This window comes from Adiantum capillus-veneris, chromosome 29 (genome assembly GCF_014529385.1).
Source record: "Adiantum capillus-veneris isolate H3 chromosome 29, ASM1452938v2, whole genome shotgun sequence".
NCBI classification, from domain to species: domain Eukaryota; kingdom Viridiplantae; phylum Streptophyta; class Polypodiopsida; order Polypodiales; family Pteridaceae; genus Adiantum; species Adiantum capillus-veneris.
The window spans coordinates 122,813,776-122,832,880 of record NC_140959.1 but is presented as its reverse complement, the minus strand read 5'-3'; positions in this window follow the sequence as shown (position 1 = coordinate 122,832,880).

Below are 19,105 nucleotides of genomic sequence, written 5' to 3'. Positions count from 1 at the left end.
AAGTGAGTAGGCACCGTGGGTGAAGGCGCTCCAGAGACTACATGTGGAGTAGGTATTGGCATTGGCCTTGGCGCATAGGAAGACCTTGGGTTCCACTTTTGGTATGGTGTTGTGCCATGTGGCGGCCCAAAGTTCATATGTGTGGCCCTAGGCATAGAAGACGTCGGATGTGACATGCTAATGCTAGCCAATATGTTCCCTTGGAAAAAAGAGCTTGGGTGTTGTGGTTGTGGAGCATAGGTTGTTGAAACAATGGGAGGGGTAGGAGCTACATGAGTACGATGACCTATAGGTGTATACGATTGTTACACACTTGTAGGTATTGTTGCAGGCATTGAGTTACCATGTAGCGGTGCTTTACTAACAAATGAGGTCCATGGCGTCTTTCTTAGCATGCCCATCATTGGGGTAGGCATGGTAGACATGGTGTTATCCAGGGAAAGATGAGCTAGACTTGGAAAGGTAAAGCTATCACTCGTGGGCTCAGATTGCACTGAGATCCCTGGCGAAACAACATATGGAGGATCCATCGAACTTACCGAGGGAGTCTCCATTTGTGATAAGGTTGTTTGTTTAGACTTCCCTATATCCAAGAATCTAGTGAGACCCGTTGAAGGCATGTGGATCCCCTTGTTCTGTCTCTCTAGCTCAATAACCCTATGAATAACATCACAAACTCTTTGTTGTTGGTCCTCTACACTAGTAGCACCCGTTGTGGATTGTAGGACATCTAACCAACCCACGTGATAGGTGTGACCTGTGTATAGGTCGGCTAGAGTTTTTGTTTGTAGTTTGTACTCCCAATTCTCATTTAGGAACGCTGCATCTAGGATTGAGGTGCTAGGGGTGTCTTTTGAACTAGATGCAATGTGGCTCTCTATGGGTTGACCCTTAATGGTTGCTAAGTCAGGAGCACTCAATTTCTCTCCTAGCAAGGATATTGACATAGGGGCTTTTGCTTTAAACTCTCTTCATTGATCTACCTTGCGTAAGCTCTTGATTTCCTTTTCTCTAGTGTTAATGATATATCGCTCAACCTCTTGCACTTCAACGAGGTTTCTACCATTAGGTAATATAACCTCGAAGGGAAATAGCTCTGAAGAGTCAGGGGGTGTAGTGAATGGAGTATTCACGTGCACACTCTCCAAGACATGGGGTCTACGTTGGTCATGAATGGAAAATTTACTTTCCCACCCCCTCATTTACATTCTTAGCTCCATGTTTGGAGCAAGTGGCTCTACTAAAGGTTTCCTTCAAGCGGCTAAGCACGCTCGGCCCAGACCGTCGAGGGCCGAACTTGGGTTTGTACGCTCGGACGACCATCGAGGGCTTGAACTATCAGAATTGGGCATTGGGTAACGCTCCATGACGTCGTAGTCAGAGGAAGATTCACTAGAAATTATATGTGGGTCTTGGGTGATACTATCTTGGCTCCCCATCGAGGGCCCGGAACCTAAAGTAGAGGAATAATGAGTGCTTGCATAAACGGAGACACTCTTGATATGCTCCTCCTCTAGCACACGACCAGAGCGTAGGTGCATGTGACCTCGACACTCTAAAGGTGTTGGTGATGCCCCATGGAGGCCGCTCACCTAGTTTTTTAGGTGTTTACAACCCAATTTTTGTATTTTTGGTCCTTTTTTAAAAAATCAATCCACAGAATATGACATGTGATAGCTCAAAACAATCTTCTTGGCTAAAGGCATGTGCCATGCTTTACAGCCCCCGATTCGGTTATATACAGGCCTCGAAATCCTAAAACTAGTCTTTTCCTAGGTGGGGAGAGGACTAGAATTAGTAAGTCCAAAGGGTGAGTATGAAGGGGATGGTGGAGGACTTGAGGAACTTGTCCCACATACCCTCCCTTCACTTGAGATCCTAGTCTTTATATATAAGGTAGTGTATCATAAGATTGAGGACTGAGGCCTGGGCCTAGGCTTGGGCATGGGCTTGGGCTTGGGCTTTTGGGCTTGGGGAATGATCCCGATAATAATTGTTTTATCTTAACTCCCAAATTTCTTTTTGGTCCCAAATATCCCGAGTATTTTTTTTAAAAATTTTTGCGCGAGCACACACACACCTGACCTACCTACTTGAAACTAACAGAGCTACTGTTACATACGTAACACAGTACTATAGCAACTAATTAACTAACAGATCTACTTACTGTACCTTACAGAGCTAACATTATAGATCTACTACCTTAATTCTAACACCTTATGAATAAAAAACACAGTTCATTGCAACACGTTATTAACAAAAACAGTACCCTGCAGCAAAACAAAGGTCACAAATCCTTCTCAACAAGCCACACACCTTCTTTCTCTACATTTCCTACATTTTCTAATGCACCACAAAGTAGCATAGAGTGATATTCAAGCTTAGTGTAGAGCATTTCCCCGGTAACGGCACCAAAAATGTGCACATCTGTTACACGTGTCAATGCAAGGGACTTGCCGTACACTGTGTGCAAGCCACAAATGGCTACAAGCACAAAACCAGACTAATTTAGCAAGCTCAAGACAGCAAGGGTGTGTCACTCACCACCCTACGCTCGCCTTTGTGGAGGATTCCTCGTCGCGAAAAAAAGGGATCTACCTCCGTGCCGCGCTCAACTGCCTCACCGCCGTCGTGCCTTTGCAATGCTTGATCACACACATACTCTCTCTCTCTCTCTCTCTCTCTCCCCCCCCCCCCCCCCCCTCCCACTCTCTCCCCCTCATGCATACACACACACACAAGGAGATGAAGAAGAAGATGGAGATGGAGCAAGAGCACTCCTCAATTGCACAAACGAGAGAATAAGTGTTTTTTAGGTTTAGGTGACTTTTATATGAAATCACCCATTCACATTGGGTGAACATGCTTAGCCAACTAACCCTTGAATGTTCATGTTAGAGTTCACCTCTCATCGGCGATCACTCTTACCCTTTTCCTATTGGACCGACAAGCCCGGCCCATGACTCAAAACAATGTGATATTCGTGGATGTTTACTAGGTCGATTCCTATTTTCCAAGGTCAGCACCAAGTGATAGGGAATGTTGGGCAGTCCCCAAGCCTCATATTTTCTCGGTGTTGACTTCACTGTCGCATGTTATGGCTGCAACACCAAGGTCAACACAAAGTGATAGGGGGCGTTGGGCAGTTCCCAAGCCTCATATTTGCCTAGTATTGACTCAACTGCCTCTTGTAATGACTTTAACATCAAGGTCAACACCAAGCGATAGGGAGAGGCTGGGCAATCCCCAAGCCTCCAATTTGCCCATTGCTGACTCCAATGTCTGACTTGTTGATTAACAGTCAAATACTTTCATTTGCATGTTTTGCATACTCCCAAAAATGCCAAAAATTTGTTTTTTACATATGTGTGAAGTTATGGTTTATGGTTGACCTAAAGGTCAGAGTTGTTTTGCATCATTTTTATGGTGTTGGAATGTTATAATATGATGTATGGGAACTTATGGATTGATGTGGATGTCTCATATGCATGGTTATGATTGTTTTCCACCTTTCTAGGTCAAAACTAGCTCTATGTGCTAGAAAGGTGAAGTGCAGATGTGATGCATCAACATTGCATGGTTGGATGTTGTCAAAATTGGATTTTTATATCATGATTAGTTTCTGGTCGGACTCTATTTATGCATGAAAGAATCAGGTCTTAAGAATCACATGTGTATTGTTTCCAATTGATTGCAGGGGTTATGTCAAACTCCAAGTGTGGAAGTTGGTTTAGTGTGATTATGATTGGTGGTTAAGGGTTGATATTCCCTTATGGATTATGGTTATGATTTTTATGGTGGAAGCCGGTGTGGCTCATGGTTTTTTTCTAGATATGGTTATGCTACCAAAATTTTTGCAACCATGTTATGTTCTAAAGTGGTTATGCAGGATTGGTCGTGCCTCACCCAAGTTGGGTGGAGTGCTCACCCGTGTGATATGATTAGATTATGGTTTATGGTTTTGGGAATGGATCATGAAGTCATCTAGATGGTTTATGGTAGACGTGTAAGGGTAGAGACCCTGTGCAGTCTAAATTCTTGGAAAATATTGTTTGTGCATATGGAAAGTGCTATTGTGATTGGAGTCACGTGTTATGTTTCTCATGGCAGTGTCGCTACAAGACTAGGATCACCTACATCGCTTAGCCTTAGACTAAAGGGTCGTTGACCTGGGGCTTTGCTGGATCGGGGGTGTTGCTTAGGTCTTCTTCTTTTTGTTAGGCTCGTCTATATGGTTAGTGCATCGGGGGTTGAATGACGTACATGGCTAACGAGTCAGAGATTTTGCCTTAGCTTTTCCTAAACACCCGGTGATGGGCATCAAAGAGGCGTGGCACCTAAACCGTTATGGTTGGTGCTGATACCCTACCACTTATTGGTACTTTGGATCCTTTCTAATCTTGGGTTCATGGAGGTTGGGGATTTTTCCTTGGCTTTGCCTAAACACCCGGTGTTGGGCATCTAAGAGGCGTAGCGCCTAAACTGGTATGGTTGGTGTTGATACCACCTACTGGTACTTCGGATCCTTTCACAACTTGGGTTCATGGAGGGAGGTGAAGCGGTCTCAATCTATGTTTGGCTCAGGTAGGTTGAAGGTGTTCTATCTCACTCCCGGCGAAGTGAAATTCTCTATGTCTGTAGTAGATCGGAAGTGGATTGGTGGACCAGTCGATCCCTACACAAGGTCCGGTGCTCTGCTAGTTATTTTGTCATAAATTTTTTGATGTTATGGTATGCCCAAATTTTGTCATTGCATTAATACAGGCTTGCTTGTTTCATTTAGACGGGGCATTCAAAGATTCTCTGTTGTCATTTTCTCATGTCTCTATGCACTCTATTTCACCCTCCACTATATTCTCTCTCTCTCTCTCTCTCTTCCCGCAACGTGGTGTACACATATATTCACCTCCACAATGTTATATTTCACTTTCATTCATAACATAGAAGCTAAAAGAAAACAAGAAGCAATGATAATGGACAAGAAACACCTGTTCGTGTTGATGATGGCTCTCTAATCAAAGAGTGAACTAGACAAGGATTGCATAAAGTTCAAAATACCAACAACTGCAACGCATATTTGTACACAGTAGAAAACACAAGGAGTATCTCTAGGAGGCACATCAGTGGGAAGAGGCACCAACCTTTATTGAACACAATCAAAACAACATAAAGAACCCTAACCTAATTATTTGCACCCCCCTCAAGGGTCAAGGGAATAGGAGATTGTAGAGATGGACGGGTAGCTCTAAGTCTAAACCCCTATCCTCTTCATCATCAAGAAAAATAAATTCATCATCCATGAGACCATAAATTCCATCGGTGTAATCATGTAAATCCTCCTCATCATTAGATGCACGTATGTTCACTAAGAATGTCACTAGGCGTGTATAGTCATCCTTGTCAAAAGGGTAAGCTTGTGCAATCGGAGAGACGTCTCTACTTATTAGGGATTAGTCATGGTCAAGAGGCGTATCATCCATTATAATTCCTCCAATGTACTAGAATTTTTAGGTTTTAATCTTTTTTTTTGGTGGCTCTTGCTCTTTTCCTTTTTTATTTTTTATTTCTTGAGTATAGGGCTATATATATACATTCCCTAAGATTGAGAGAGTGAGAGGTCAGGAGGAAGGTTAAGAGGGGAGAAAGTAAATGATGAATGTCAGCAAACATTCCCCCTTCCTTAGGTAGATCATACCTTTTGGAAAGATGTCATCACCTTTTGAAACCAATTGTTCTAAGTTATGGGTGAAGACTTTGACCAATAGTTTTTCACCACCCTAGGCGTTTCATCTAGTTGCAAGGGTGGTAAGGTACTCTCCCATGATTTTATTTGCAACGTTGTTGTATGTGGTGAACTTACAATGGGAGGTACAAATTATTTCTTATTTGTATGGATATTTACAATGGTAGGTGGAGGCTGTGTTGAAGCTTGTATTTTCGTATATGAACTACATGAAGAGGTGGAAGCTTGGTGAAAAATTGTTCTTTCTTCGTTACCCAAACTATCTCCGGATCAGGTGTATAGTATTATGTGATCTTTCCCTTCCCAAGGTCTTCAATTGGCTTTATTGCTACAAGATTTGACTCACATATGTCAATAGGTGACAAGTAAGAACACAAGTTACGTTTAGGCACCCAGATTTGATCATTCCGTTCATAGTAGCCTTGGGCTTCCTATAGTTGTTTAGGAATCCAATGCAATTTTTTCTTACATTTCTTGGAGCGAGTGGGGCATCTATTACAAGGCTTTTGTTTTTTAGCATCAGAAATGGTCTCTAAAGAAGCTTTAGAGACCCATTTGTATGTTTTCTTTGTTATATTACGATGAGTCTTGTGTGTCTCATGCTTTGTTTTAGCTACAAAAGATGAATCTCTAGAGGATTGGGCTATAGGTACAAATGGTTCAACCTCTTGGACATGCAATTTTTTGGGTTGTATTTCTTCAGGAGGTGATATCTCAGGGACTATCGCTTGAGTGGCAGGGCTAAGATTTTCTTTCTGTGTTGTGACCCAGTCCCCCAATCAATAGTGCATTTGGTCGCTAACATCCACTTGCACCCTAGGTTTATATTGCCTTCCATAGTTCCAACAGGCATGACCAAAAAGTCTTAAGCTACGACCCCATTGTCATAATTGACAGAAGTGTGTCAGGTTCCAAAAATAGTAGTTTTTTTCTTGGTGATATCCTTGACTTGGATGTTACTCTCAGATAGAGATGGCTTTCCTAACTGACACCACACTCCATATGATAGTAGATTATATTTAGCACCGGTGTCCAATAAGGCATTATATAGCACTTTCCCATAGGCAGTATTTAACTCAATAGAGTATCGAAGAGGTGTGTCAGAGTCCAACCAATCATCCTCTATTTCAACTTGAAATGCATGTGTAACTCCAAGGTTGGCCTCTCGTTGGCGTCTAATACGTAGCTCTCGCTCCTTAGCCTCACCTTGAGCTTGTATATTTTTCAATCCTACTTGTGCCTTGGATGCCTTTTTTTTATGGATGGCACGTAGCTCCTCTTGGCTTAAAGGATCATAGTATCTTTTAAATTTACTCCCATTGAGGAATCCAATGGTTTCAACTCCATAAAGAGTTTCCACATGAATGGTACCTTGTGGGGTGATTTTGAATACTCTATATCGTCCTTGTCCCGCATATTTTTTCAACTTTTTCTTCACGTTATGCACTCCATACGTAAGGACTTTATCTCCAACCTTGATATCCTTGTTCTTTAAATGATGGTCAAACCAGTTCTTTCTCCACAAGTGCATTTTGCACAACCAATTGTCTTTGTTCATCTAAACTCTCAAGGATATATAAACACTCAACTAAAAGGTTACCATCCCAACCTTCTTGTGAAGCTACCCACAGACTAGTAATTACAAACTCCCATGGCATAACTGCTTCTTGGCTATATACCATTTTGAATGGTGTACAATTAATAGCCACTTTGTAAGTAGTACGATAAGCCCATAGAGATTATATCAGATTCAAATCCCAATCTATGCAATGAGCTTCCACTGTTTTGGTCAAGATAGAAATTAAAGTCTTGTTAGTGCTCTGAGCTTGGCCATTTTCTTGTGGATAATAAGGTGTATACTTATGGTGGGCTATCATGAAAATTGTTGTCAGTTCCTTTATCACTCCATTTATAAAATGAGTACCATTGTCACTCACAATCTCAAAGGGACAACCAAATCATGTTATAATATTCTCAAAGAGAAACTTGGCGGTTGACTTTGCATCAGCCTTGCATGTTGCCTTGTCTTCCGCCCACTTTGTCACATAGTCAGTGGCAACAATAATATATCAAGATTGAATGTTACGAGCTGCTGAACTAGTTGGGCCTACAAAGTCTAAACCCCACTTTTCAAATGGTTTGGTCACTTTGATAGGATATAAGGTCATCTTATCCTTTTGTTGTGTGAACTTGTAGCATTGGCATTCATCACACACTTTGAAAAAAGTGATGCATTCTTGAATAAGGTAGGCCACCAATACCCTGATTACAACACCTTTCTATTAGTTAGTTCCGTTGAAAAATGTCCTCCGGCTATACCCATGTGGGCTTCTTGGAGTATGTATAAATATTCATCCTCACAAGCACAATGTCTAAGAATATTGTCCTTCCCTAGTTTGTAGATAGTTCTTGCAATTAGAGAATAAGGTTCACATTCCTTTAATAGTTTTTGAGATATATCCTTACGAAGCTCTTTGGGTGGGAAAGCATTAACTAAAAAGATCACAATCTTCTCACTCCATTCAGGCATGGTCTCGATTACGAACAGGGAAGTATCGAGAAATTCATCATCGATTCCAATAGAGGCTTCACCATTGGGTATGTGAGACAAATGATCCGCCATGACACGTCTTTTACCGAGTCTCACCACAACGATAAAATTAAACTCAAGAAGAGTTAATAACCATCATGTAATTCTTCTCGTGGAACAAGATTTATTCACTAGATACAACAACGCTTGATGATTCCACATAGCAAACAAACTTGCTGGAAAGAAGGTAATAGCAAAATTTCTTCACTGTATAAATCATAGCTAAACCATCCCGCTCTGTAGTGGTGTAGTTCCCCTTAGCATCATTCAATTGACAACTTGCAAAGCTAATGGGGTTGTCTAATTTATGTTCTCCTGGTTGAGCTAGAACACACCCAATAGCAAAGTTTGACGCATCAATATGCACATGAAAAATTCCATTCCAATTGGGAACTCGTAGGATGAGAGCACTTGTCAAGGCCTTTTTTAATAACTCATAAGCATGGTAACACTCTATGGTCCAGTGGAACTCAATAAGAAGCTTGTACAATGGGCGAGCTATCTCGACAAAAGTTTAAAATAAACCGTCGGTAATAACCAGCATGGCCCATGAACCTTTGAACTCCTTTTATAGTTTGTAGGTGGTGAAAATTTGGAAATGGCTTTAATTTTTCTCTCATCTATGGAAATTACATTTTTGGACACTATATGTCCTAAAATGACTCCATGTTTAACCCAAAATTGGCATTTGAAAGGTTTTAATGAGATGCGATACAATTTTTACTTTTCAAGCACTTTTTGTAAACATGATAAATGTTCTTTCCAATAATAATAAACACAAAGTTCATCTAAGAAAGTTTCACAAAACTCCCTCAAATACTCCCTAAAGGCAGTGTTTATTAATCTTTGGAAAGTAGCAGGGGTATTGGTTAAGGCAACATCCATAACACAAAATGCGAAAACTTCAAAATCAATTATAAAAGCAGCTGTAGCTTGGTCCTCTAGTGCAATTGTGATTTGATTTACCCATCTAAAAAGCTATAAGTTTCCTTCCCTAAAACTCTTTCAAGCACATGTTCCAAATATGGCAAGGGTAATGGTCTCTTCTAGTGGCGGTGAGGAATGCTTTTCCATGCATGGAAACCCCCATATATTTTTTTCCCTTTTACCAAAAAATATTTCCTATTATATAAGTTACTTTTGATTTTTTCTTCCCTTTTTCACAAACGTTTTAGCCTTTATTAAATAAATAAGACTTATGCTAAATCAATCACGATGTAGCATAAATAAGTAAGCTTTCTTTGTTGATCTCTCTTTTGACCTTAAATATTAAATATATATATTCTAAATTACATTATATATTTTAGTATTTTCTAATATATTTTTCATGTATATATATTATTCCACCCTACCAAATATTTTATTCACTAGTTTTCATTTTCAAACCTCAACCCCACTTTCAAATTTCAATAATACCTCCATCTAGATGATTGCCAATCTTTTCAAAACTCTAGGTCATGTTTTCATACACATGAAGGAGCTTACACTTGAAGGAAAAAAAGAAATCCACTCAAAGGGGACCACCAAAAGACCTTTGCAGCCACAAATAATACATTGTTTGGCTGAATTTTTTAAGTAGAGAAGAACCCCGAATCTGAAGGAGCATTCAACATAAAAGATGTAGCTTGTAATCTCAACTTTTAGCTCAATTTGTTTCAGAATTTTTGGAGTTATGAACACGGAGATATGATTTTTGTAGTGGACCCCAGTTTTCTCGTGTAATGGTGACACAGGCCATCCCCAATTTTCTTCCCTCTAGAATGGCTATGGTTCTACAAGTCTTCAAGCATGATTACAAGAGACAAGGCTCTTTTAATGAGGTCTTGGCAAGTCTAGAGTGATTCTATCACCATTTCTGGAGGATCCATCCTCATCAACAACTATCCACCTTTGACAATCTCTCTTGTAAATTTCTTACCTCTCTCTTCTCTCCCTAATAAGCTTATGTCTAGCCAAAGATAAACTATTGTAAATATCTCCTATCCTCTACATCCTACCCACATTCTCTCTCTTCTCTCTCTATTGACTCTGGTATTTTAAATAATGAGGAGACAATATGGGAGCCACGATCACATGCACCCCATTTTCCTAGTCACCAAAGTGGGACACTCACCTCAAATAGAAATATTGCTAAATCCTCCCCTCCTTCCCTATATAAGGAGGCCATGAGAGCTCACTAAGGGGGAGAACACACACACACACACACACACACTTATCCATACACACTCTTGTGCTACATGCTTGTAGCATGAACCCTAATCACATAATCACAACACCATCATCATCACCATCACCATGCACAAAAGATGAGCACCACACCTCCACACCACTTGTAATTAAGGGTTGAAGGCACAATTTCAAGAAGAAGAAGGGTGGACACACTCACGATATTCCTCGCCATCAACTCCCATCTCTCCATTATGCCTCCTACGATCTTGTCCCCTTCTCACTTTCCTGTCATACGCTACCTATTGTATTCATCTTTTGCAAGCAATCAACACACTCCATCTTGGTGCCATACTTTGTGTCGCTTTGGATACATCTCATTGTGAGTATGGTATATGCTTGTTCCTTGTTTTTTTTTTTCTACTTATGTAAAGGTGTGCGGATTCGCCACCATACACACACACTCTCTCTCTCTCCCTCTCATATTCCTATCATCTTACTACTTCCATCTTGAGGTGTGCGGATTCACCACCTCTTGTATGATAAGTGAGCATACTCGCAAGTTTCCCCTACCTCATTATCTTCCTTACTAACATGCACGAGTAGCAAGCCCATTCTCACTCATTCACCACTCCTCTCACCTTATTCTCCGACCACCCCATTCCACATTTGGGCGTTGATCTTGAAATTGTTTTCCATGGCATGCTTCATTGTGTATATGTATGCGTCCTAGCCGCATATCTTGCTAGGTGGTGCCCCTATTGTGTATCCCCCATGATGAGGCCATTGTGCATAGTCTTGGTGTAGAGGCCACCGGGTGTATTTTTCACTTCCGCCTCTCATTTGGTGCCCCCACTGAGGAGGGCTCTTGAAACCTTCAGTTACAAGGCTGACATGTTTACTTCTCTTCATGGACGAGTAGCTTCTTGAATTCTCTAATTGGATCACTGAAGAGGAGGAGCTTCAAGAAGGTTTGATTCAAGTCATCAAGACACTCTTGCCAGGGTGTTGTATTGTTAGCATTGAAGAAGTGGTAAGACCCTCTTTCCCTACTCAGATTGTTTACATTTCTCATCATCCCCGCAAGCGTAAAAGCAAGGCACAAGCTGCATCATGCTCACATTGTAGCCAGAAACCGCACCTTCGACATGAGTACAACCCAAAGTGAAGAAAAGGCCATCATTTTCTCCCTCGACATTCGCACAGACGTTCTCACATTAGTAGGCTTTCAAGTAGCACCAGGCTTCTCTACATCTACGTCCACATCTTTGCCACCTATTCCACCTACGCCCACAACAAGCCTTCACAACTTGAGGAAGCTACTACGAATGCGTGGTCCCTCCCTCTCCCTTGCACCAAAAGATTCAAGGGTTTTCCAGCGCCGACAATCACCCCGTCTCCAAAACAAAAGGGTAAATACTCTAAAGTCTTTCTATAACTCACTCTCATCTCATGAGCCAGGAACTAGAAATAGCAGCATGGATTCTACGTCGTCTACCGAGTGAAGTGGCGGAGCTTGTCATCGACAAGGTCTTTGACACTGGTTTTGCTTGGCGGAAAGACAAGACCCTCCACCTTCAAGGGGTGTTGCTTGTGAATCAAGGCTATGATGACGACTTTACAGCTTGCTATGTATCCATCCAACTTGGATTAATACAAGTGGTAAGACTCACCACCTACCTCCTCACACCTGTGTATACACTAGAGGACACTCTATCTTGCAGGAAAGTGAAGTTGCTCAAAGAGAGAGAGTTCAAGCTTTTCCAAGAGCTTGCTAGAGGGGCAGTCCTAGAGCTAGAAGACGAAGACAACCTTGTCCTGTGGTACTATAAATTTGACCTCAACTACCAAGAGCTCTACACCTCCGACTATAACCTTCCACCACGAAGGAGAGAGCCTTTTCGAATTATCATGTGATGGACCCAGCACATCAACCTTTTGCAAGAAACCAAACTTATGCACCACAATGAATTCAATCAATCAAAGAAATCTTGGACCGCAAGATGTTTTATCAGCAGATCAATACAACCATGTTTGGTAGAGAACGACTGCAAGAGATAAACACCTCTTCTCTACCCTTTATCCTCCCTATGATTAATCATGAAGTGTCTTTTGATGTAGTTATTTTCATCCTTGTATAGTATGTTTTCCATCCACCGAGCACCCATGTATTGAATCTCTATAAAATAAAAAATAAAAAAAAATCTAAGTCGAGTTAATTTTCTGACTCTCACAATGGCAAGTGTAGCATTTCCAACCTTTACTGGTAAGGTGGGTGAGGATTCTGCAGACTTTCTAGACAACTTGGAAATAGCATGTGTCATCTCTGCGAGAGATGATGATGCTTCGCGTTTGCGCATCTTCCCACTTCTAATGAAGGTGGAGGCAAGATCATGGTACAATGCCTTGGCACAAGAAACCAAGGAACGGTGGGACTTATTAAGAGCAGCCTTTGTCAAGCGTTTTGGAGAGGGCACAACATCAGAGAAGCTATGGCAATTGTTGACAGTGTTGAAGCAGGGCAGTATGCTAGAATATGCATCATATGAGTCAAAGTTTGTAGATTTATGGGGGCGATGGGTTGCATCGCTAAGAGAGGATGAGGGGGCACCTGATTTCCTAAAGAAGGATCGGTTTGTGGCTGGGTTATGGCCAACTCTTAAAGAGAAGGTGAAGGGAAGGTTTCCTGCTACGTATGAGCTAGCAGTTGAAGTGGCCTGCCTTAAAGACAAGAAGTTGCGCCTACAAGCCAGGAATATCGATGAAGAGGAAGCCGTTAGGACCCGACCACCTCTAGCACCACCTACAACAGCCGCCCAGAGGATTCAACCACAAGAACCAATTGAATATCAGCAAGACCTGCTCAATCGAATCACCAATCAACTTGAGAATCTCTCAGTCCATTTGATACAACAAGGGCATGCACACAATCGCAACCAAGAGCAAGGAAGAGGACAACGAAGGCAAAACCAAGAATACCACTGCTACAATTGTGGGGAGGATGGTCATGGCATGTACTACTGTCCACACCCAAGGAGGCAGAATTTCAATAGAGGAGCCAGGCAAAACCAGGTTTCACCACCGAGAGCAAGACCACCACCACCGAGGGCACCACAACAAGCACCACCCATGCAAATCCTACAACCACCCATTCAACCACAACCACCACCACCACCACAACCTCTCATTCCACCCTTACCCCCACCACTAGTTGGCAATCAAACAGTAAGCGTCATCAGTCTTGAAGGTAAAGGAAAGGAGAAAGTGGAGGAGGATATCAAGGGAGTAGCAAAAGGTAAGACCAAGTTTAAAGGAGTAGATGCCATAGGGGTAAAACGTGCTAGGCATGGTGAATCTTCCCAAAAGGAAGAAAAGATGAAGACTAAAGGGGAATCTAGCAAAAAGCCGTCCAAGCCTACGACGTAAAATTGACATTGCAGATTTCTCTTTGGGTGAATGTTCTAAACCATATGATTTGGTTCAAGATGTTTCTTTGCAGGGCCCAAAAATCACCTGGCCCCAATTACTCCACCTAGCACCTAGGGTGAGGAGACAATGGACAAAGATGGTTAGCACGAGACGACCAAAGCCAAAGATAGCTGGGGCTATCTCTGGGAGGAATCTAGATGACATACTACCAGTGATGGATGCTTACATCAAAGGGCAACACATCTCCAATATCTACATCGATGGTGGCGCACAAATATGCGTCATGAGTGAAAAAATGATGCACCGTTTGGGTTTAGAGGTGAGTCGGCCGGCACCATGCCGAGCCAAAATGGCAAATAATTTAAAAGTTCAATGTGTTGGTGTCATAAATGCAGTTAGGATAACGGCATTCAACACCGAGGTAGATGTGGACATCTTTGTCATGCCACACAAAGGGGAGGGCTATCCTATCATTCTAGGGAGGCCTTGGCTTATGGCTATGAGAGCTAAGCAGGACTGGGACACCAGCATAATCCAGATGAAGGATGCAAAAGGGAGGCCAATACTTTACGACATGAAGAAAGGTCAACAATGCGACATGGATCTAGAAACCTCTATGGATGAGTTTTCTAGTGGTGACTCTTCAACCACGTTAGAGGAGGAGTCAACAGGGAGTGAAGGAAGTGATAGCTCCATTGAGGTAATGGGCCTCACATTCAACCACAACAAGGTGGACCCTTCAAATTTGCAACCACATGTGAAAGTGGTGAAGACACTTCAACTACCCCTATGGCACGATATTGGTGAAAGACTCATGCAGAGAAATGCAATTGAGGTCTACTAGCACTTTAGGTTTTCCTTTCTAACTGTGAACATTGTGTGTAACATTAATTTGGGAAGCTCTTTAAGTTGGGTTGCGACAAGAGTGGAAGGATTGACATCAACAACCAGTGGAATCAATCTAGGACACACCAATCAAGGAAGAATGGTTTTGCATACTAGTGGTAACATGGAGTCATTTTTCAAAATGTGGTTTGCAGTTTATCTTTTGTACATGGTGGGCTCTCTTGTGCAACAAGAATCAACCATGCAATCTATCCATGTGGGAAACATGTGTCTATCAATTTGGCATCAAGAAGGACAACAAGCAAGATATGAGGATTATGGTTTCTTACTCACTTTTGGCTATGTGTCTGGACGAGGAAGCCATGCATGGTCCCGCTTTGGAATACTTTCAAGGACTGATCAAATTCTTCCCATACCTTCTATCACTTATGCAAGAGTTAATTCTTGTGCAGCTTGTGGACTCAAGAATCATTATAAGTGTGATCTTCTGAAGAAGGCATTATTGCATACAATGGATTTACGCTTAGTGTGGGACCCAGGTGGAAACCAAAAAGAACTTTGGGGAGCCTCATGCTTCCAAGGGATCCATTATTCCCTACAAGGATCTACCAGCCACAAGGGAGAAATCCTACTCTATTTCAACATGCTCCAGAAGTACAGTGCTAGAGGCATGAATACCTCTAGCCTTAGGGGGAGGGCTAATGAGGCATGCTTTTCCATGCATGGAAACCCCCATATATTTTTTCCCTTTTACCAAAAAATATTTCCTATTATATAAGTTACTTTTGATTTTTTCTTCCCTTTTTCACAAATGTTTTAGCCTTTATTAAATAAATAAGACTTATGCTAAACCAATCACGATGTAGCATAAATAAGTAAGCTTTCTTTGTTTTTCTCTCTTTTGACCTTAAATATTAAATATATATATTCTAAATTACATTATATATTTTAGTATTTTCTAATATATTTTTCATGTATATATATTATTCCACCCTACCAAATATTTTATTCACTAGTTTTCATTTTCAAACCTCAACCCCACTTTCAAATTTCAATAATACCTCCATCTAGATGATTGCCAATCTTTTCAAAACTCTAGGTCATGTTTTCATACACATGAAGGAGCTTACACTTGAAGGAAGAAAAGAAATCCACTCAAAGGGGACCACCAAAAGACCTTTGCAGCCACAAATAATACATTGTTTGGCTGAATTTTTTAAGTAGAGAAGAACCCCGAATCTGAAGGAGCATTCAACATAAAAGATGTAGCTTGTAATCTCAACTTTTAGCTCAATTTGTTTCAGAATTTTTGGAGTTATGAACACGGAGATATGATTTTTGTAGTGGACCCCAGTTTTCTCGTGTAATGGTGACACAGGCCATCCCCAATTTTCTTCCCTCTAGAATGGCTATGGTTCTACAAGTCTTCAAGCATGATTACAAGAGACAAGGCTCTTTTAATGAGGTCTTGGCAAGTCTAGAGTGATTCTATCACCATTTCTGGAGGATCCATCCTCATCAACAACTATCCACCTTTGACAATCTCTCTTGTAAATTTCTTACCTCTCTCTTCTCTCCCTAATAAGCTTATGTCTAGCCAAAGATAAACTATTGTAAATATCTTACCTCTCTCTTCTCTCCCTAATAAGCTTATGTTTAGCCAAAGCTAGACTATTGTAAATATCTCCTATCCTCTACATCCTACCCACATTCTCTCGTCTTCTCTCTCTATTGACTCTGGTATTTTAAATAATGAGGAGACAATATGGGAGCCACAGTCACATGCACCCCATTTTACTAGTCACCAAAGTGGGACACTCACCTCAAATAGAAATATTGCTAAATCCTCCCCTCCTTCCCTATATAAGGAGGCCATGAGAGCTCACTAAGGGGGAGAACACACACATACACACCTATCCATACACACTCTTGTGCTACATGCTTGTAGCATGAACCCTAATCACATAATCACAACACCATCACCATCACCATGCACAAAAGATGAGCACCACACCTCCACACCACTTGTAATTAAGGGTTGAAGGCACAATTTCAAGAAGAAGAAGGGTGGACACACTCATGATATTCCTCGCCATCAACTCCCATCTCTCCATTATGCCTCCTACGATCTTGTCCCCTTCTCATTTTCCTGCCATACGCTACCTATTGTATTCATCTTTTGCAAGCAATCAACACACTCCATCTTGGTGCCATACTTTGTGTCGCTTTGGATACATCTCATTGTGAGTATGGTATATGCTTGTTCCTTGTTTTTTTTTTTTCTACTTATCTAAAGGTGTGCGGATTCGCCACCATACACACACACACACACTCTCTCTCTCCCTCTCATATTCCTATCATCTTACTACTTCCATCTTGAGGTGTGCGGATTCGCCACCTCTTGTATGATAAGTGAGCATACTCGCAAGTTTCCCCTACCTCATTATCTTCCTTACTAACATGCACGAGTAGCAAGTCCATTCTCACTCATTCACCACTCCTCTCACCTTATTCTCCGACCACCCCATTCCACATTTGGGCGTGGATCTTGAAATTGTTTTGCATGGCATGCTTCATTGTGTATATGTATGCGTCCTAGCCACATATCTTGCTAGGTGGTGCCCCTATTGTGTATCCCCCATGATGAGGCCATTGTGCATAGTCTTGATGTAGAGGCCACCGGGTCTATTTTTCACTTCCGCCTCTCAGCGGCATTGACCTTCTTGAGATCCATGCACACTCTGAGCTTCCCATTCTTTTTTGGCACAATAAATATTGGAGACACCCATTCTGATTGCTCAATAGGATATATGAATCTGCAGTTGACAAGCTTTTCAATCTCTTCTTGAACAATCTTCTCATACTTAGGATTCATTGGGTAGGGTCATTGCTAGGCTGGTTTAGCAATGCTATTCATGGGAATTATGTGTTGCATGACGAACGGTGGAACACCCTTCATACCATGATATGTCAAAGAAAATATATCCTTGAATTCCTTGAGAAGATCCTTAAGTACATATTCCTTAGTCTCTGTCAGATCTTAGGCAATGAAAACAGGTTTGGACTCCTCACCTGGGTTTGCTAACTCTATTTTCTTAATTATCATGGGACCATCATAGACTCCATTACTTCCATCAATAGGTGTCCTTTGGGTCTTTATATACACAACCTTATGCTCCTTCGTTGTGTAGGATTTGAAATTCTCAGGTACAGGATGTAAATCTATGGGGTCTCATGGTTCTATGGACTGTGATTTCTCTCTCGCTTCCTTTTGTTATTGATCTAGCTCTCAAGTTTGTTGTCTCCTTATAGTACAACTCAACTTTGTCTTCTCTGTAGCTTCTATTTTTGCTATGTCAATGGGTTGTGGACTACACCACATGACGCTTTTAAGGTATTCACCGCAATTATCTACCAACTTTCGATGAGCATCACATGCCCCCATATAATTAAGTCATTCTGCAGTAGATTTCTTTTCATTTATCCTAGCAGGAATATTTACTCGATATCGTTGCCTCTTATATCTTTTACTCCTCTTTCTAATTTTTTATTATGTCCGATCTCCAGTAAAGAGTCACTAGACAAATAACTACTCGTGTCCTCTTCTCTCCCGGATAGATTGTCATCTAGGGTACCATTGGGCTCTGAATGGTTTGTGCCCACATTTGCATCAAGATTTAATTCAGATTCTTCGTCCTCAAAGTCAATTTCAATTGATAATTCCGAATCCAAATTCTATGGGTTAATAAGTCTTTTGAGATGCTACTGATTCCAATGTAAGTCAAGCCTTCATCTGGTAGGTCATCAAAAGCTATGTGCATTGCTCCTATCATATTTAAATGTACAAGTTGTGGCATTTCATCCCCCTCAAGTGTTACCCAGGTCGTCCCCCTATTTCCCCAAGTGTGTATAACAAGCTCATTGGGATGTAAAGAATGCACAGGCTCATGTGTTGATTGCATTGTCTGTGAAGCGCACCATTATTCCTCACATTCGTTCAACAAAATTTGCAAAACACGCTTGGGATATTTTGGCTCGTCTTTATGCAAGCCACAATGCGGCAAAAATTGCATTGCTATGTAAGGAGCTGGAGTCAAAGATTATGCATGAGGAAGATGATATGGGCACTTTCCTTGCTAGTGTCAAGGATATCAATGAGAAAAGTATTTCTGCAGGTGAAGTCATTTCAGATACTTCCCTTGTGGAGACTGTCCTTGATGCCTTACTAGATTTTTACGAGACTTTTGCTAGTACTTGATGAGCAACTTATTTCTGCAGGTGAAGTCATTTCAGACACTTCCCTTGCGGAGACTGTCCTTGATGCCTTACTA